This window comes from Rhinoderma darwinii, chromosome 2 (genome assembly GCF_050947455.1).
Source record: "Rhinoderma darwinii isolate aRhiDar2 chromosome 2, aRhiDar2.hap1, whole genome shotgun sequence".
NCBI lineage: Eukaryota > Metazoa > Chordata > Amphibia > Anura > Rhinodermatidae > Rhinoderma > Rhinoderma darwinii.
Genome location: NC_134688.1, coordinates 104,142,617 through 104,164,162, shown reverse-complemented (window position 1 = coordinate 104,164,162; position 21,546 = coordinate 104,142,617).

Genomic DNA, 21,546 nt, shown 5'->3' with positions numbered 1-21,546 from the left:
CTGCTTTGTATCCTGGATCAGTGAAACGGGCCCTGCGCTAAATTATAATCTTAGATGGGATAGATTTGAGGTGGATCCTGCGTCTCACTGATCCCGTCAGTCCTGCTGACCTGACGGATACAGGATACAAAGCAGCTGTATCTCAAAAAGTTAAAATATTTTTTAATAAAATCAATCAATCACACTGATACACACACATACATTATATATATATATATATATATATACATATATATATATATACATATATATATATATATATATATATAACGTTTTTAAATGTGTACATAGCCTTGTGGCACTATATACAAGGGGGAGCGCTGTGTGGCACTATATACAAGGGGAGCGCTGTGAGGCACTATATACAAGGGGAGCGCTGTGAGGCACTATATACAAGGGGGCTGTGTAGCGCTATCCACAGCGGTATGTGTGTGGCGCTCTTTATAGGGGGGCTTTTTGGTGCTATTTACAAGAGGGGAGGGCTGTGTGGCGCTCTCTACATGGGGGCTGTATGGCACTATCTATAGGGGGCTGTGTGTAACGCTCTCTACGGGGGGATGTGTGATATATAGAGGGGGCTGTGTATGGCGATATCTATGGGGGTGTGTAATATCTACAGGCGCTATGTGTGGCACTATGTACAGGGGGATGTGTGTGGCACTATGTTCAGGGGGCTGTGTGTATGTGGTGTTTTACAGTGTGTGGTATTATTATAGGAAATATATAACCCCAGCACACACAGAGGTACGCAAAAGATCCAGATGCAAACTAATTTAAGTTTTATTGCAACAAAAGATGGTAAAGTTGAGGTGGAAAGCGACTTGGTAAAGACGTTTCGGCCGAACCTCGGCCTTTGTCACGGTCGCTGTAAGACGATATCACTGGTATGGGTTGTCCGCCGGATATTCCCTGTGTGTCATTATTATATTCAGGCGTGCAGTGTTTGGTGCTATTATATTTAGGGGCACAGTATGTGGCACCATGATAACTTTATTTTCGTTTATAGGTCTGGAAATATTGGAAAAGTGAGGAGACGTTGCAAATTCTGCAGAAATGAGTCATGGCCGGGAGAAGTTGTCATGAGCTCTGGACCAGATGGAGAAGAAAAGAGCAAAAAAACTACTAGAATCTGAGACGTAGTCACTAGATTTATAGAGAATATGTCCCGTCTCCTGACATGTTTATTATAGGAAATCCTTGTATTTCACAAAAAGTCTTTGTGCAGTCCAGGACTGATAGACAATTCCCCTTGTCAGGAGGATGTGTCCCTGCACAGTGTGATACTGTCAGTATGTAGGGACACAGCCCTTTGACAAAGGGAATTGTAACACCCATTTGTTAATGCTTGCCCAAAAAGGTAGTGTTAACAAAAGTTACGGCGCGGCAGGGCGGCGGTGCGGAAGGGGGGCCCAAGTTTGGGTAACAGCCCAGGGCCCATGGTCTACATAATCCGCCATTGACATTCACTATTTAATATTTGTAACTATGTCAACTGTAGAATAAGGTACTTCGCTGTCATGTGTATATGTATGCCAGGGCTGTTTTTGCTCCTTACTGTATGTCATGTTCTAGATAAAAAGAAAGCAGAAGTGGGTGACACCAGAGGGCCCTGGTATCCTTCCGTACTCAAGGGTCATTGCTTTTTGCTAGGTTTAGATACTGGGGACAGAAATGGACTGAACAAAGTAGTGTACACACAATCTTTCTATATGCCTTGCATATAAAATCATAATTTGTAATGATAAAAATTGCAATAATACATGCTAAAAAAATTTCATTTCAAGGGACTGGCTCTGCCATAGATACGAATTTAAAAGTAGGTTGCAACAATGATGTGACTCTAACCCATGTTCAATGCTACATGATCTCTTTATAAAAAAAAAAATCTCAGGGGCAAACGTCTACTCTAATTTCCCTCTGACATCTATAACTGTTTGTTCTGACAAGTTGCTAATGTATTTGTTAATATGAATTGGTCTTGTCTGTGCAGATAATAGATCAATTAGCGGGCTACACATTCAATAAGATACAGCCGTGCATGTAACTCTTTTACACTGAATTCCCAATATACATCAAATAGATGTTCTGAAGTCATTATCTTAATGTAATTCTATGAGTCGTCTGTGATAGTTCATACATTAACCAGATGGGAAAGTGGGGATTTCAGTAATGTTTGTAAGCTGCCTTTCTGTACTTATGGTTTTTCCATAGCGGTGGTTTAGGAACAAATTGAAACATCCCTTAAGGGGAATCATTTTAATGAAATATTAGGGACAATACATGAAGAAAATAGACCCAATAGAGTTGTAGATATATCAAAATTCAGTGATCCTGTGTCATGCATCATTTGTTCTACAAGGAAAGTCCTGATTGGCTGATGTAACGCATGCAATTCTCATCCCGCAAAACTGTTAGGGCATGGCCAGACGTAGCGGATTTGCTCTGGAATTCCGCTGCGGACACTCCGCAGCGGAAATCCGCAGCGGACCTGTTTCTCTATTGCCTTCCACAGCTTTGTGGTTGGGTTCGTTTGCACGTTGCGGACAATTCCGCTGCGGAGCATAGGCTGCGGTGCGGAATTTGGTGTCCGCAGCATACAATGGTTGTTGCGGACGTGTGGCGGACTGGTTGCAGACTCATTGCGGAATTTCTCCATTGACTTCATTGGAGATTCAAAATTCCGCAATGAAGTCCGCAGATGTAATGAAGATGTTATGTGTGCTGCGGAGTGTATTGTTTTTTAACATGACATTTCTTCATTCTGGCTGGACCTATGTGTATTTCTAGGTCTACAGCCAGACTGAGGAAGTCAATGGGGCTCCCGTAATTACGAGTGACTACGTGTGTGCACCCATAATTACGGGTGACTACGTGTGTGCACCCGTAATTACGGGAGCGTTGCTAGGCGACATCAGTAAATAGTCACTGTCCAGGGTGCTGAAAGAGTTAAGCGATCTGCAGTAACTGTTTCTGCACCCTGGACAGTGACTACCGATCACAATATACATCAACCTGTAAAAAAAATAGAAGTTCATACTTACCGAGAACCCCCTGCTTCTTCCTCCAGTCCGGTTTCCCAGGATGACGTTTCAGTCTAAGTGAGGGCTGCAGCCAATCACAGGGAGGTCGGGCTGGATGCCGAAAGAGGGACGCGTCACCAAGACAACAGCCGGTAAGTATGAAATTCTTTTACTTTCACTAGGGAAAGTGCTGTCCCTTCTCTCTATCCTGCACTGATAGAGAGAAGGGAAGTACTTTCACCTCAATACGTAGCGGCTAGTCCGCATCAATTTAATGCCCATTTTGGGCAGATCCGCAACAGATTCTGCAATGCAGATTCTGTGCGGCATTGATGCGGACAGTTGTGGAAGAAATCCGCCACGTCTGGGCAGGCCCTTAGGGTAAGTTCACACAGAGTTTTTTTACACATTTTTTGATGCGGAAACCGCATCGGAAAACGCGACAAAAAGTGCCTGAAAATGCCTCCCTTTGATTTCAATGGGAGACGGAGGCGTTTTTTTCCCGCAAGCGGAAAAACCTTCTCACGGGAGAAGAGGCTACATGCCCTATCTTCGGGCGTTTACATCTCTGACCTCCCAACGACATCAATAGTAGGCAGAGAAAATGTATTTAGCTGCGTTTTTGCCCATCGGCACTCAATGGCCGCGGGCGAAAAACAGAGCAAAAAATGCCTCGAAAAACGCGGAAAACGGCGTGCAAGAATTTTCTGCCTGCAAAAAACTCAGTGTGAACATACCCTTAAAAGGGTTCTCCGAGACTTTAAGAAAAAAATCTGGATCTGTTATAAATAAATAAAAATAAAGAAAAAGATAAACAATACTATCCTGTTAAGTCGCCTGCCCCTTCAGCCCCAAAGCTCCAGTGGTCCCTGACGGTCTTCGTTTATTTACCTGCTGCGAAGACATGTCAAACATCCACGTGACTGCAGTTAATCACTGGCCTCAACAGTGACACTAGCATGTACGGCATGTGACCACTGCTGCCAATGATTGGCTGCAGTGGGCACATCATCACTGAAGGAATAGCCTTCACTCATGATTTTTACTAGCCAACCCTGATTCTGATTATTCTCATGGACTCTTTTGTAGACATGAAATAAGAAGTAATAAGAATTTATAGAATCTTGTTATAGTTCAGAAACTAACAATATTGCCGACTTTCGTGTGAAGACTTTCCTGTTTTAGACATAGCTTATTTACTGACACTACTTGTAGGTGCTACTGAATTTGTACTAAGTTAAAGCAAACAGATGTCAGTTAGTTTTAATTATTTGCACATTTTACATAATGAACGCTGCCTTGCTGCGCAAATATGTAATGAAGAGATGGGTAAATGATGCAGTATAATGTGTGGTATCGGCGCCAGGCTTTGAAGAAAAAGAAAGGGTTCTCTGAGGTATTTTGCAAAGGTACTCCTTATTGGAACGACAACGCGTTTCTGGACCAGACCGGTCCAGGGGCGTAACTAGGAAAGACTGGGCCCCATAGCAAACTTTTGACTGGGCCCCCCTCTCCTGGGTATCACACAACCCCCCCTTGTAGATAGTGACTCCCTGTAGATTCCGCCACAAAGCGCCCCTTTAGATAGCACCATATAGCCCCCCTGTAGATAACGCCATACAGCGCCCCTGTAGATAACGCCATACAGCGCCCCTGTAGATAACGCCATACAGCCCCCCTGTAGATAACTCCATACAGCCCCCCTGTAGATAACGCCATACAGCCCCCCTGTAGATAACGCCATACAGCCCCCCCTGTAGATAACGCCACACAGCCCCAAACCCCCCCTGTATATAACGGCATACAGCCCCCCCTGTAGATAAAGTCATAGAGCCCCCCTGTAGATAATGCCATACAGCCACCCCTGTAGGTAATGCCATACAGCCCCCCCTGTAGGTAATGCCATACAGCCCCCAACCCCCCCCCCCCAAAGAAAAATGGCCTATAGTTTGTCCTACAAAAGAGATGTATCCCCTATCCACACGATAGGGGACACATGTGTGATCTCTGGTAGCGATAAGGAGAACGGGGGACCGAAAGTCCCCCCGAAGTTCTCCATGACAAACCTCAGACTTCCGGAGTCTGCGCAGTTCAATAAAAATGAAAGGAGCGCCGGTCACGCATGTGCACAGGCGACTGGTGCACAATTCATTTCTATGCAGCTGCCGACAGACCCCGGAACTTTCGGTCCCCCGTTCTCCTTATCTCTGCCAGCGATCCCACATGTATCCCCTATCCTGTGGATAGGGGATGCATGTCTCTTGTAGGAACAATCCCTTCAGTGGCGTCGCGCTGTAGCAGCCGCTGCTAGTGGAGCCTCCAGCCATGTGGGGGGGGCCGTGCTGGCGGGGCGGGCCCCCTCATGCTGCGGGACCCATCGCAGCCGCTACGGCTGCTACAGCGGTAGTTACGCCACTGGACCGGTCCCTTCGTCAGGGCTGTAACACTGTTTGCATGTGCAAAGTGCTTTCATTTGTAGTGAAAAAAAACGGGAAAGCCCAGTGTAAGGCAGTTTTATTTCACATTTAAAATTGTACAAGTACATCCACTTGTACAATTTTAAATGTGGAATACAACTGCCTTACACCGGGCTTTCCCTGTTTTTTTCAGTACCAATGAAAGCACTTTACATGTGCAAACAGTGCTAGACCTGATTTATGGATTTGCTAAAGAATATCACCTTTTGCAACTGTAAAAAAATCTGAAACATATCGGACATGCTGCAAATTTATAACATCAGCAGCTTGCCTTAAAATCTGCATGAATTATTTCTGCCACAACTGATTCCTGATTTGTAAAACCCCATTCACTGGTATACTGTACTTTACTGCAAATTTTCAGTGCAGATAATCTGCAACAAACCTAAACGTGGGTTTAAGCAAAATATCATAATTTGCAATGGAACAGAAGCTAAGAGGAGAATGGAGAATAAAATGTGTAAAACGTTGTACTCAGAACAGTTATCAATGTTGTATACTAACAGAAGTTACTGGGGCGGGGGCACTTAAAGAGGCTCTGTCACCAGATTTTGCAACCCATATCTGCTATTGCAGCAGATAGGCGCTGCAATGTAGATTACAGTAACGTTTTTATTTTTTAAAAACGAGCATTTTTGGCCAAGTTATGACCATTTTCGTATTTATGCAAATGAGGCTTGCAAAAGTACAACTGGGCGTGTTGAAAAGTAAAAGTACAACTGGGCGTGTATTATGTGCGTACATCGGGGCGTGTTTACTACTTTTACTAGCTGGGCGTTGTGTATAGAAGTGTCATCCACTTCTCTTCACAACGCCCAGCTTCTGGCAGTGCAGCACTGTGACGTCACTCACAGGTCCTGCATCGTGTCGGCACCAGAGGCTTCAGATGATTCTGCAGCAGCATCGGTGTTTGCAGGTAAGTCGATGTAGCTACTTACCTGCAAATGCTGATGCTGCTGCAGAATCAAGTGTAGCCTCTGGTGCCGACACGATGCAGGACCTGTGAGTGACGTCACAGTGCTGCACTGCCAGAAGCTGGGCGTTGTGAAGAGAAGTGGATGATACTTCTCATCAGAAAGCCCAGCTAGTAAAAGTAGTAAACACGCCCCGATGTATGCACATAATACACGCCCAGTTGTACTTTTACTTTTCAACACGCCCAGTTGTACTTTTGCAAGCCTCATTTGCATAAATACGAAAATGGTCATAACTTGGCCAAAAATGCTCGTTTTTTAAAAATAAAAACGTTACTGTAATCTACATTGCAGCGCCTATCTGCTGCAATAGCAGATAGGGGCTGCAAAATCTGGTGACAGAGCCTCTTTAAGATAACACTACCTATTATGTCTTGCTAACTTTGCTGTTGCTCTAAAAGTCAATATGAAAATGAAATATTTTATAATTAAAGCGGTTCTCTAGAATTCAAAATCTAAGTTACATAGTGCCATCACTTGGAAGTTCTAACACTTTGTAATAAAGTTCTAACACTTAGAAACGTGGATGTTGTGTATCTGGACTGAACTAAAAGGTTAATGTATAAAATGAGAATATTAGGGAAAATATATGTAATTAAGTTAAAAACTGGCTTAGTGATAGAAAACAGAGGGTGGTCACAATTACCAGTGGGGTTCCACAGGGGTCAGTACTGGTTCCTCTTCTTTTTAATATGTTTATTAATGACTTGTAGAGGGCTTAGTATAATGTCAATATTTGAAGATTATACTAAGCTCTGTAACATAATCAACACAGAAGAGGATACTAAACTATTACAGCAGTGACGTAACTACCTCTGTAGTAGCCACAGCGGCTGCTACAGGGCCTGTGGCATGAGGGGGCCCCCCATACCCGGTGGCACCACTAGCAGCCGCCATGGCTGCTACAGCAGTAGCGACACACATTCAATAGTATCTGCGTCCTTAGGATGCAGATACTCTTGAACACTATGGCAGAGCAGGTTTTCCATTTACTAGGCTACGGGCTGTTTGGCCTGCAGACTATCAGGCACAGTGACCGGATCCATGTACAGGCCGGAGTGGTAACGTCAATGGATCCCGCAGCCCTACGCAAGCATCCCGTCGGCGTTGATGCATTTGAGCAGCTCCGTTCGTCACAGGAACGAGGCCTAGGTGAGTATAATTTTTTTTTGTTTTATTTGTTTGGGGGGCGCTATATACAAGGAGGAGCTGTATGGCACTATCTACAAGGGGGAGGTGTGGCCGCTATCTACAGGGGGGCTGTATGGTGCTATCTATGGGGGACTGTATGGCACTATATACAGGGGGGCTGTATGGTGCTATCTACATGGGGGCTGTATGGCGCCATCTACAGGGGGGCTGTATGGGAGGTGGGGGCGCTACCTAAAAGGGGAAGCTGTATGGCGCTATCTACAAGGGGGGGCTGTATGGCACTATCTACAAGGGGGGCTCTATGACACTATCTACAGGGGGACTGTATAACGCTATCTACAGGGAGGGGCTGCATGGCGCTATCTACAAGGGGAGGCTGTATGGCGCTATCTACAGGGGGGCTGTATGGAACTATTTGCAGGGGGCTGTATAGCACTGTCTACAGGGGAGCTGTATAGCACTCTCTACAGGCGGGGCTGTATGCCAGAATCTACAAGGGGGGTTGTGTGTGGCGCCCAGGGGAGGGTGGGCCCAGTCAAAAGTTTGCCATGGGGCCCAGTCTTTTCCAGTTATGCCCCTGTATTACAGAGGAATTTGGGGAAGCTGGAGGTGTCGGTGGAGAACTGACAAATTAAGTTTAATGTGGATAAATGGAACGTTATTCACTTGGCCGAGGAAACAAATTGCACAATTATGAAATAAATAGTAAAACACTAGGTAAAACTGCCACTGAAAAAGACTTGGGTATATTGGTGAACAGTAAATTTAACTTGAGCAAACAGTGCCAGGCAGCTGTTGCCAAGGCAAATAGAATCATGGGATGCATTAAAAAAGGTATGGAATATTGTGTATAATATTAGGCTCCTGAGTATAAGGGCATAGCTAAACTTGTGCGGGTGCAGAGGGGGTTGAATTGCAGTAACAAGACTGGTTATCAAACATGGGGTTATTCAGTTTGGGGAAATAGACGGCTTAGGGGCGATCTAATTACAATATGCAAATATATGAACATCTGAAAGGTGCAGAGATCTGTCTAATGATCTTTTTATACCTCGGCCTGTAAGCATACCAAAGAGGCATCCTCTCTGTTAGAGGAGAGAAGGTTTCACAATAATCTTAGATGGAGCTTCTGGCCACAAGATGTTGTGATGGTTGATTCATTGAATAGGTTCATGAGGGGCCTGGATTTCTTTCTTGAAAGACTATAATATTAGAAGTAATGGGTACTAGATTTCAGGAGTTGGGACGTTAATTCAGGGATTTATTCTGATTGCCATAATTGAGATTATGCAAGGAATTTGCCCCTAATATGGGGAAATTGGGACCAACTTCATAGGGATTATTGCCTTTCTCTGGATCAACAACCTCGGTAAAAGTGATCATAATATAGTTATATTTTAAATATACTGTAAAAAACAAACACAGGCTGGGAGGGCAAAAACACTTAATTTTTAGAAGGCCAATTTATCCAGGAAATGATATAGACTGGGAATAACTAATGTCAAATAATGGTACAAATGATAAATGGGAGATTCTCAAATCTACTTATCTACTTTGGGTAATTATAGTGCAAAATATATTCCTATAGGTAACAAGTATAAACGACTAAAATTAAACCCCACATGGCTTACACCTTCTGTAAAAATGGCAATACATGACAAAAAAAGTGCATTTGAAAATACAAATCTGAGGATACAGCTGTAGCCTTTGTAAATTATAAAGAGCTTAATAAAATTTGTAAAAAAAGTAATAAAATAAGCAAAAATACAAAATGAAAGGCAGGTGGCCAAGGATAGTAAAACAAATCCCAAAAAATTCTTCAAGTATATAAGTGCAAAAAAAGCCAAGGTCTGAACATGTAGGACCACTAGATAGTGGTGATGGGGAGTTGGACACAGGGGATCAAGAGAAGGCAGAGTTACTAAATGGGTTCTTTAGCTCTGTATATACAACAGAAGAAAGAGCAGCTGATGTAGCCGGTGCCAGTGCTGTTAATATATCAGTTGATATACTGAATTGGATGAATGTAGAGATGGTCCAAGCTAAATTAAACAAAATAAATGTACACAAGGCCCTGGGACCAGATGGGTTACACCCTAGAGTTCTTAAAGAGCTTAGTTCAGTTATTTCTGTCCCCCTCTTCATAATATTTAGAGATTCTCTAGTGACTGGTATAGTGCCAAGGGACTGTCGCAGAGCAAATGTGGTGCCTATTTTCAAAAACGGCTCTAGGTCTTCCCCGGGTAATTATAGACCAGTAAGCTTAACATTCATAGTGGCGAAAATTTTTGAGGGGCTATTGAGGGACTATATACAGAATTATGTGACAAAAAATAGTATTATAAGTGACAGCCAGCACGTTTTTACTAAGGACATAAGCTGTCAAACCAACTTGATTTGTTTTTATGAAGAGGTGAGCAGAAGCCTAGACAGAGGGGCCGCTGTGGATATAGTGTTTTTAGACTTTGCAAAGGCATTTGACACTGTCCCTCATAGACGTCTAATGGGTAAATTAAGGACTATAGGTTTAGAAAGTATCCTTTGTATTGGATTGAGAATTGACTCAAGGACCGTATCCAGAGAGTTGTGGTCAATGATTCCTACTCTGAATGGTCCCCGGTTATAAGTGGTGTACCCTAGGGTTCAGTGCTGGGACCACTATTATTCAACTTATTTATTAATGATATAGAGGATGGGATTAATAGCACTATTTCTATTTTTGCAAATGACACAAAGCTATGTAGTAATGTTCAGTCTATGGAAGATGTTCGTGAATTGCAAGCAGATTTAAACAAACTTAGTATTTGGGTGTCCACTTGGCAAATGTTTAATGTAGATAAATGTAAAGTTATGCACCTGGGTACGGACAACCTGCATGCATCATATGTCCTATGGGGAGCTACACTGGGGGATTCACTTGTTGATAAGGATCTGGGTGTACTTGTAAATAATAAACTAAATAACAGCATGCAATGTCAATCAGCTGCTTCAAAGGCCAGCAAGATATTGTCGTGTATTAAAAGAGGCATGGACTCACGGGACAGGGATGTAATATTGCCACTTTAAAATGCATTAGTGAGGCCCCATCAAGAATATGCAATTCAGTTCTGGGCTCCACTTCATAGAAAGGATGCCCTGGAGTTAGAAAAAAATACAAAGAAAAGCAACAAAGCTAATAAGGGGCATGGAGAATCTAAGTTATGAGGAAAGATTAAAAGAACTAAACCTATTTAGCCTTGAAAAAAGACGACCAAGGGGGGACATGATTAACTTCTATAAATATATTAATGGCACATACAAAAAATATGGTGAAATCCTGTTCATTGTAAAACCCCCACAAAAAACAAGGGCGCACTCCCTCCGTCTGGAGAAAAAAAGGTTCAACCTGCAGAGGCGACAAGCCTTCTTTACTGTGAGAACTGTGAATCTATGGAATAGTCACCGCAGGAGCTGGTCACAGTATTGACAGTAGATAGCTTTAAAAAAGGCTTAGATAATTTCCTAGAACAAAAAAATATAAGCTCTTATGTGTAGAAATTTTTTACTTCCCTTTTCCCATCCCTTTGTTGAACTTGATGGACATGTGTCTTTTTTCAACTGTACGAACTATGTAACTATGCAACATGGTAGGATTATAGGTTGGACTAGATGGACGTTTGTCTTTTTTCAATCTTCCCAACTATGTCACTATGCAAAATGGCCGGTCTTGCGGGATGTTCCCCATATGCAGTGGCTAGAACCTACCAAAAGTGGTCCACGGATGGACAACTAATGAACCGACACCATGGTCATGGGCACCCAAGACTCATTGATGTGCAAAGGGGAGTGAACTTGCAATTTACAGGACTTCAGGATCTGTTGCGAAAGCCTTGGTGCTAGATACCACAGTACACCTTCAGGAGTCTTGTGGAGTCTGTGTCTCGACGGGTCAGAGGTGTTTGATGGCACGAGGGGGACCTTCGTGTTTTAATCTTGTTTTTCTGGATTATTACCGATTACTCCAGAAAAAAAACTCTGTATGCCTACATATGGAATTGGAGGCTTTATATAAAGGTATAGTTGGGTGCCACAGATGTCTATGGGTGCAGTATGGCTCCATTCAATACCCAAACTATGCATTAATCATTTCCAGTTTTGCATAAAAATTCATGTTTTGTACTTTTCATACTGCATTTTCCCTGTACATTGGACTTATGCATCAGGAAAGCTCCCGGCGAATAGGTAAAACATACACATAGGCTCCTATTATACCAATGGCGGCAAACAGAGTGTCCTTTTTGCCTCTGTCTGGTGGTATATGGGGGGGGGGATACTGTTTTTCTTTTTTTTTGCTGTATTGAAAAGCATCATTTACAACGCTATTCTATCCAGAGGCATCCAGTAAAAAAATGTATACGTTATACACTGTGTGGCATCCGTCACAGGCAACTGTTTAGCGTCTATTTCGTGTTTTTTCAATAACTATTCATGATGTATCAGTTAATTGGATACCATTATAGTCTATGGGTGACAGATGCGTTAAGCAAATGTCTAGCAGGGCATCCATTACCCTTAGGCTATAATGGTGTACGTTTAAACCATACGTTGAGAAAAGGGTCATAAAAGTTTATGACGTATCCGTTAAATCGATACAATTATATTGTATACATGATGAATGTCACTCATTCAGGCATTCGTCACAGCCTACATTTAACATTTATGGTAGGAGATTTCCTGGCATTTACATCAAACGGAGACCATTAAACGCAGTGTGAAAAGAGCCTTAACAGACATTATTTTTTGGTAGATAGTGGTTCAGAACGCACTAGACCAAGGTAGGTGCACGAATAGGGCCCCAACCCAATCGTATTAAAGAAGTATTCGGCACACAAAATAAGGATTTGTAATTCTTCAGATTTATATTTTGGCGCCAAAAATAGCGGTTAGCCGCCATACGGAAGATAGCGCCAACGACTGGATACACCAGCGACCAGCAGTGCAAAGTGCCTGATGAAGGTCTTGTTACGATCGAAACGTCGCACGCACTAAGCCTCTGGCATCAAATACAACTACAAAATAAATCTGAAGAATTACAAGACATAATTTTTTGTTCTGAGCTAAAATATTTTTATTATTATTATTATTATGTGGATTTTAGCAACAATGCCAATGGGGAACAACTTTGGTACAGCCGTGGATTGCTGTAAAGTGCTGTTTATTAAAAGTCCTGCTTCATTTTTTTTAAAAATAAATAGGAAATGTTGTAACACTGATAATTGATGAAACAAAATTATATATTACACTATCAGGATGTAATATTTCTATGCTCAAATAATTGAATTTTTTCTTTTATTCAATTCTTTTCTTATCAATCAGAAAGCAGCTGCCTATCTAAGAGACCTGAGGTGGTTATACAACCATGGAGAACATTGAAAATGGAAAGTTGCTCGGGATTAAATCAATTTATCTTTACCACAATTATCCCTTCTTCAAACCCTACCTAACTTAACTTCACCCCTGCTGCAAGCGAACCCTTAAAATGGCCAATATATCAATGTCCCCCTTCTCATTGTGCTAATCAAAGCAGATCAGACATCATCAGTAGGCTTTCCTCCCAGCCAATGGGAAGCCTCTATGAATCAATGTCAGATGGTGTTATCAGGCGGGCAGCAGATGAAATGATACCGGGCGGGTTGTTTAATAATCCTCTGACCGTTTCATTACAGTAATCAAGAAAAATCAGTAGTGGTGGCAGGATGAGTTAAGAGGGAAACCTACGGATCATTAACTCAGGACCTCGCAAGATAGCTGCCGGACAGATTGAAATTGCTTTTATGCTTCTGCAGAGCTGTTCCTTGCCAGACTCACTTAATCAGGGAGGGAGGATGAGGAAAGGGAAGGTGTGGGGCGAGATAGAAATTTTAATTTTCATACAGAAACTTTCATATTATAAAGATGAAACTACAACTAATGCCAGTGTTCTGTGGGAGAGCAGGCAACATAGTTACATAGAACATCCACCCCCCCCCCCAACCTAAGTGCACATCTTTCCAATCAATTTCAGAGAAGTAAAAATTGTATGAACAGGTTAACAGCGGTCAGAATGAAAAACCATCTGATAAACTATGGACGGTTCAGTGTAGCCAAACAATACACATACTCATTGTCTCAGTATAAACTATGGATAGCATTCCCAGGAATAAATAGGAACATTTATATTTCTAGTAAAGCTTAAAAAACTTTTCGAGAATAAAGTCTTTGCCTCAAGACCTATGTATTTGAAATATTAAAAGAGGCAAAACGAGACTGTGTGCATACAGTGAAGGAAATAAGTATTTGATCCCTTGCTGATTTTGTAAGTTTGCCCACTGTCAAAGACATGAGCAGTCTAGAATTTTTAGGCTAGGTTAATTTTACCAGTGAGAGATAGATTATATTTAAAAAAAAAACAGAAAATCACATTGTCAAAATGATATATATTTATTTGCATTGTGCACAGAGAAATAAGTATTTGATCCCTTTGGCAAACAAGACTTAATACTTGGTGGCAAAACCCTTGTTGGCGAGCACAGCAGTCAGACGTTTTTTGTAGTTGATGATGAGGTTTGCACACATGTTAGATGGAATTTTGGCTCACTCCTCTTTTGCAGATCATCTGTAAATCATTAAGATTTCGAGGCTGTCGCTTGGCAACTCGGATCTTCAGCTCCCTCCATAAGTTTTTGATGGGATTAAGGTCTGGAGACTGGCTAGGCCACTCCATGACCTTAATGTGCTTATTTTTGAGCCACTCCTTTGTTGCCTTGGCTGTATGTTTCGGGTCATTGTCAAGCTGGAAGACCCAGCCACGAGCCATTTTTAATGTCCTGGTGGAGGGAAGGAGGTTGTCACTCAGGATTTGACGGTACATGGCTCCATCCATTCTCCCATTGATGCGGTGAAGTAGTCCTGTGCCCTTAGCAGAGAAACACCCCCAAAACATAATGTTTCCACCTCCATGCTTGACAGTGGGGACGGTGTTCTTTGGGTCATAGGCAGCATTTCTCTTCCTCCAAACACGGCGAGTTAAGTTAATGCCAAAGAGCTCAATTTTAGTCTCATCTGACCACAGCACCTTCTCCCAATCACTCTAAGAATCATCCAGATGTTCATTTGCAAACTTCAGACGGGCCTGTACATGTGCCTTCTTGAGCAGGGGGCCTTGCGGGCACTGCAGGATTTTAATCCATTACGGCGTAATGTGTTACCAATGGTTTTCTTGGTGACTGTGGTCCCAGCTGCCTTGAGATCATTAACAAGTTCCCCCCGTGTAGTTTTCGGCTGAGCTCTCACCTTCCTCAGGATCAAGGATACCCCACGAGGTGAGATTTTGCATGGAGCCCCAGATCGATGTCGATTGACAGTCATTTTGTATGTCTTGCATTTTCTTACTATTGTACCAACAGTTGTCTCCTTCTCACCCAGCGTCTTACTTATGGTTTTGTAGCCCATTCCAGCCTTGTGCAGGTCTATGATCTTGTCCCTGACATCCTTAGAAAGCTCTGTGGTCTTGCCCATGTTGTAGAGGTTAGAGTCAGACTGATTAATTGAGTCTGTGGACAGGAGTCTGTTATACAGGTGACCATGTAAGACAGCTGTCTTTAATGCAGGCACAAAGTTGATTTGGAGCGTGTAACTGGTCTGGAGGAGGCTGAACTCTTAATGGTTGGTAGGGGATCAAATAATTATTTCTCTGTGCACAATGCAAATAAATATATATCATTTTGACAATGTGATTTTCTGTTTTTTTTTTAAATATAATCTATCTCTCACTGGTAAAATTAACTTAGCCTAAAAATTCTAGACTGTTCATGTCTTTGACAGTGGGCAAACTTACAAAATCAGCAAGGGATCAAATACTTATTTCCTTCACTGTATATAGAACATATATAGAGAGATCATGATTATATCGATGGATGTATAAACTGTTGTTACATGTTGTATGAGCCATAGACTTGAACATTGACAGTTACCACTAAGGCTATGTTCACACGTTGCATCATTTGATGTGCAAAAAACGCATCAAAGCCGCAGATATGCATTGGTAATTTAACAGGTAAAATCCTGGGGATTTTTACGCGTTTTTAGGTGTGGTTTTTAAGCTGTGGATTTGGGTGCGTTTTTTTAGAACCTTGTCAAATACAATTCTGAGACGGAAATGCAAGATAAATTTACATGCTTCAGATGTTAAATCTGCACCACAGGTCAATTCATGTGCAGACGTGTAGATGAGATTACTTGAAATCTCATTTATTTTGCTGGCACTTTAATATGCTGTGGATTTGCCGCAGCAAAATCTGCGCAGCAAATCCACACGTCATACGCATCGTGTGCATGTGGCCTCAGAGTTGCATTGCTTTGCTGAAAACATAGAAAAACACATGGTTAGGCCCCATGCACACAAACTTATTTTTGCGGCCGCAATTCACCCGCAAATCTGCGGGTGACTTGCGGCCCCATTCATTTCAATGGACCCATGCAAACGACCGTGGTTTTCTCGGTCCGTGCATGGCCAAAGAGCCTGGACCGCAAAAAGAATGGACATGTGTTATTACTGCCGTGTTTTGCGGTCCAGGCTCATAGAAATGAATGCACGCTGCCATGTGCACGGCCCGCGATGTGCGGGCTGCCTGCGGGTGACACTCCGCGGCCGTTTAACCTGAAAAATAATGGCTGCGCACATGGCTACGATCGCGTGCATGAGGCCTAAGGGTATGTTCATACATCGCCATTTCTCTGCTGATTTTTCCTGTTATTTTTACACAAAGATGCAGGAAAAAACGCATCAAGAATCCATTATGGAAACAGAGAAACCACCATATGTGACAGTCAATTGTCGTTTGCTACATCTATTTTAAGGAATAACTATATATTTTCTCAGTTTTTATCGGGCTGGATTCACACACAGTTGTTACTCGCATTTTCAGTGCCAATTTTTCACGCGTTTTGTGCACCTTTTTCTGCCCAAAAACACTGCGGACAGATGTTACATAATAAAATATCACAAAGCCTACATACATACATTTTTGGTTTGTGGCGTCTTTTTAGCATTTTTGTGGTCGTTGGCCAGGGGCGTAGCTAGAGGGGGGCAAGCGCCAGCGCCCCCTCCTCCTGCACTATAATTGTACCTGTGTCGCAAGGACACCGGTACAATTAGAAGCAATGAATGACTGGGCACGTTCCGTGCCCGGCCATTCAGCGCCTTTCCACGAATGAAGCGACTGGTACCTTTTGTACCAGTGACGCTTCCGTCGATGAAAGGCGCTGACTCACTGGCAGGGAATGTCATCCTGCCCAGCCAATCAGCGCCTTTCATAGACGCTGTGTTCAACCCCCTGGAGACCTGCGCAGAAGAGAGCAGGTCTCCATGGCTGCCGGACGGCGTGGGAGCGGGAATAAGGTGAGTTTTTTTTGTTTTTTTTCTTTTTTAAATTGTAATAGAAGTGTGTGGCCGTATCTGCGGGGGGGACTTTGTCTACACGGGGGACTTTATCTACGGGGGGTGTCTATCTACAGGGGGACTATATCTACAGGGCTGGGCTATATACAGGGGGACTATATCTGCTGGGCTATATACAGGGGGACTATATCTACAGGGCTGCGCTATATACAGGGGGACTATATCTACAGGGGGTGGGCTATATACAGGGGGACTATATCTACAGGGCTGGGCTATATACAGGTGGACTATATCTGCTGGGCTATATACAGGGGGGCTATATACAGGGGGACTATATCTACAGGGCTGGGCTATATACAGGGGGACTATATCTGCTGGGCTATATACAGGGGGACTATATCTACAGGGCTGGGCTATATACAGGGGGACTATATCTACAGGGCTGGGCTATATACAGTGGGACTATATCTGCTGGGCTATATACAGGGGGACTATATCTACAGGGGGGCTATATACAGGGGGACTATATCTACAGGGCTGGGCTATATACAGGGGGACTATATCTGCTGGGCTATATACAGGGGGACTATATCTACAGGGGGACTATATCTACAGGGCTGGGCTATATACAGGGGGACTATATCTGCTGGGCTATATACAGGGGGACTATATCTACAGGGGGACTATATCTACAGGGGGACTATATCTACAGGGCTGGGCTATATACAGGGGGGCTATATACTGGAGTGGGCTGTCTATAGAGCACCATATACAGGGCTGTGCTATATAGTAGTAGATATAGCCCCCTGTAGATATATTCCCCCTGTATATAGCCCACCCCTGTATATAGCCCACCCCTGTAGATATAGCCCCCCTGTGTATAGCCCCCCTCTGTAGATATAGCCCCCCTGTGTATAGCCCACCCCTGTATATATAGCCCCCCTGTGTATATCCCAGCCCTGTAGATATAGCCCAGCCCTGTAGATATAGCCCAGCCCTGTAGATATAGCCCAGCCCTGTAGATATAGCCCCCTGTGTATAGCCCCCCTCTGTAGATATAGCCCCCTGTGTATAGCCCACCCCTGTTTATATAGCCCCCCTGTGTATATCCCAGCCCTGTAGATATAGCCCAGCCCTGTAGATATAGCCCAGCCCTGTAGATATAGCCCAGCCCTGTAGATATGGTCCCCCTGTAGATATGGTCCCCCTGTAGATATGGTCCCCCTGTAGATATGGTCCCCCTGTAGATAGCCCACCTCTGTATATAGTCCCACTGTAGATATAGCCCACCCCTGTATATAGTATCCCACAAATAGCTCCCCCCTATAGTGCTCCACAGAAAGCCCACCCCTGTATATAGCCCCCTTGTACATATAGTCCACACCTGTATATAGTGCTCCACAGATAGCCCACCTTTGTATATAGTATATACAGGGGTGGGCTATCTGTGGAGCACTATATACAGGGGTGGACTATCTAGTGGAGCACTATATACAGGGGTGGACTATATGTACAAGGGGGGCTATATACAGGGGTGGGCTATCTGTGAAACACTATATACAGGGGTGGACTATATGTCGAGCACTATATACAGGGGTGGGCTATATCTACAGGGGGGCTACATACATGGTTGGGCTATCTGTAGAGCTCTATATACAGGGGTGGGCTATATCTATAGGGGGCTATATACAGGGGTGGGCTATCTGTAGAGCACTATAGGGGAGTTATTTTTGGGATACTATATACAGGGGTGGTCTATATGGGGGCACTATCTACAGGGGCTCTATGGCAGGCACTATCTACAGGGGGCACAGTGTGTGTGTGGGACACGGTGTATGGTGCTATTATAATTAGAGGTGCAGTGTTTGGCGCTATTATATTTAGGGGCGTAGTGTGTGGTATAATGATAACTTTATCTTTATTTATAGGTGTAGAAATGTTGGTAAAGTGAGAAGCTGAAGACATGTGAGCGGTAAACTGCAGAAATGGGCTGTGACCGGGAGAAGTCATCATAGAGGTCTGGACCGGATGGAGAAAAAGAACTAGAATCTGAGACGTCACCGGTGAGTCACTTAATGTAAATGTTTATTCTGCCTCTAATCAGTACTGTAGTCACTGTATGATCTGCAGCGAGATGATGGATGGTGTGATTATGATAGGATTTATTTTTGTGAAACAGCATCTCCCAGCATATCCTTACCATTGTTCGGACCATGCTGGAGCTGTAGTTTTACGCCGTACAAACCTATACGGCAGGGGTTGCACTAAATTGAGCTGTATTTGTTCTGGGGCTGTATTTATGTACTGAGCTTGGTTCTGGTGTTGTGTATAGAACCATATTGCTTGTGAAATGTACAAATAATTTTATGCTTGCGTTACATAAAAAGAAATGACACGTCATTAATTGGTAGAGAAAACAAACACGGCAAGGGGGAAGGAGATGTCGGGAAAGAAGTTGGGGGGGGGGCGCCAAACTGAATCTTTGCCCCGGGTGCTGGAGAACCTAGCTACGCCTCTGCGTTGGCAGCAAGCTTTAGGTATGGAGTTTTTTTTTGTCATTTTTTCAATAGGCTTCTCTATAGGACTTTAAAAACACCAGGAAAAATGCATGAACAAAATGACACTGAATAAAAAATTCCAGAAAAAACGAATGGAAAAAATTCCACTAAAATCTTCGTGACATTTGTCGTAAGTATATGTTAGGCGAAATTCATACAAACGTGTGCGTTTTGCACGCACAAAAAATGGCGCGTTTTTTGCTCGTTGCAGTTCCATGTGTCATCAGTGCTTGGTGCGTGGCTGCGTGATTTTCGTGCATATGCCATCCTTATGACACGCGGTTGTCACGTAGCGGGTTAGTGGACCCACTAGGCCATACCGCAGTAGCGGGGTGGCAGCTGGCCAAACAACAGGAAACCCCAGCAATACAATGTCCCGCACAAGGGTACCTGGATAGTCCAAACAGTGGCCGCAGCTCTGGTACAGATGGAGATGGGTGTAGCAGGTAACACCAAACATCGCGGATGACACAGGTGCCGCAGGTTGCCCCAGACGTGGCGAGTTCCTCTGGACGTGGCAGATGACACAGGATGTGGCGGATTCCTCCGGACGTGGCAAATGACACAGGACGTGGCAGATTCCTCTGGACGTGGCAGATGACACAGGACGTGACACAACTCCGACACTAATAGGCACAGGAACAAGAACAGCACGGGATACAGGAACAGGTAACAAGGCACGGGTAACAACTGGAACGGGAAACACTAAGGGACCATTTGCAAGACAGACAGGGAAAACTAACAACGCTCAGGCAAGGATCAGAAGGCCTGGGGCCTTCTTATAGACCAGGAAATCGTGGCAGTTGATGATAATGACGATTTCCTTTGTGCGCGCGCTGGCCCTTTAAGGTCGGGCACGAGCGTGCGCGCGCACCATTCGGGACACAGCGGACCGGAGCGGAAGTGAGCGCTGGCGTCTCCTAGGAAGAGATGGGGACCAGCGCTCACGGATCCATGGCTGCGGGCGTCGGGAGGTGAGTAAACCCGATGGCCCGTGGCCATGGAAGCTACAGCGGTTTTGAGGTTTAAAAAAAGAAAGGAGGGAGGTGGTTTTATTTTTCCCTTCATTTCTTGATCTACTGTTGCGCGAATCACGCGCAGCACATTGAAGCAAAAAACACTCAAGTATAGGACATGTCGTGAGTTTCACGCAGCGGACACATGCTGCAAGAAAAACACGAAATGTCTGAATGTCCCAATTGCCTTACATAGGTCCGTGCGACGCGCGTGATTTTCACGCGCGTATCACGGACGTGAACTACGTTTGTGTAAATAAGGCCTTATGGAAAGCTAGTGCTTACCGCAAATTCATTGTATACTTACAACAAATGGATGGCACGGGCTCTGGAGCTGAGCCCATGCCATCAGCCGCGGGTGTCAGCTGTATGTTACAGCTGACACCCTGCTGTAATGGCGGGGACTGAAGTTAGCTCCGATCTCCGCCATTAACCCTTAAATGCAGCAGTCAAAAGAGCCTGCTGAATTTAAGGGTTTTGTAGTCAATCGGCACCCCGAAGGCAGCAATTGGAACCGGAGGCCTAACACTGGCCTCCCTGTCTGTCCAGTATGGAAACCTCCTAGACCCGCACGGAGGCATGGCCTAAACGGCTTCCGGTAGCGACGGGAAGATGGTGTATGTTACAGCTAACACCCTGCTGTAACGGCAGGGACCGGAGCTAGCTCCAATCACCACCATAAGCTCCTTAGTTGCTTCAATCACTGCATTTAAGCAACAAGATTGCAGGGGTTCAGACGGCTGGTATGGCAACAGGAGACCTAATAATGGCCACCTGGTCTGCCAATTACGGAAGTCAATTAGGCCCCACCCAGGGGGGAGAGAGAGCCTAATCTGCTTGCTGTCAGTGAACGACTGACAGTTCTAATACATTGCGCTACCAAGGTAGTGCAATGTATTAGAACAGCAGTCAAACAGTTGGACCTTCAAGT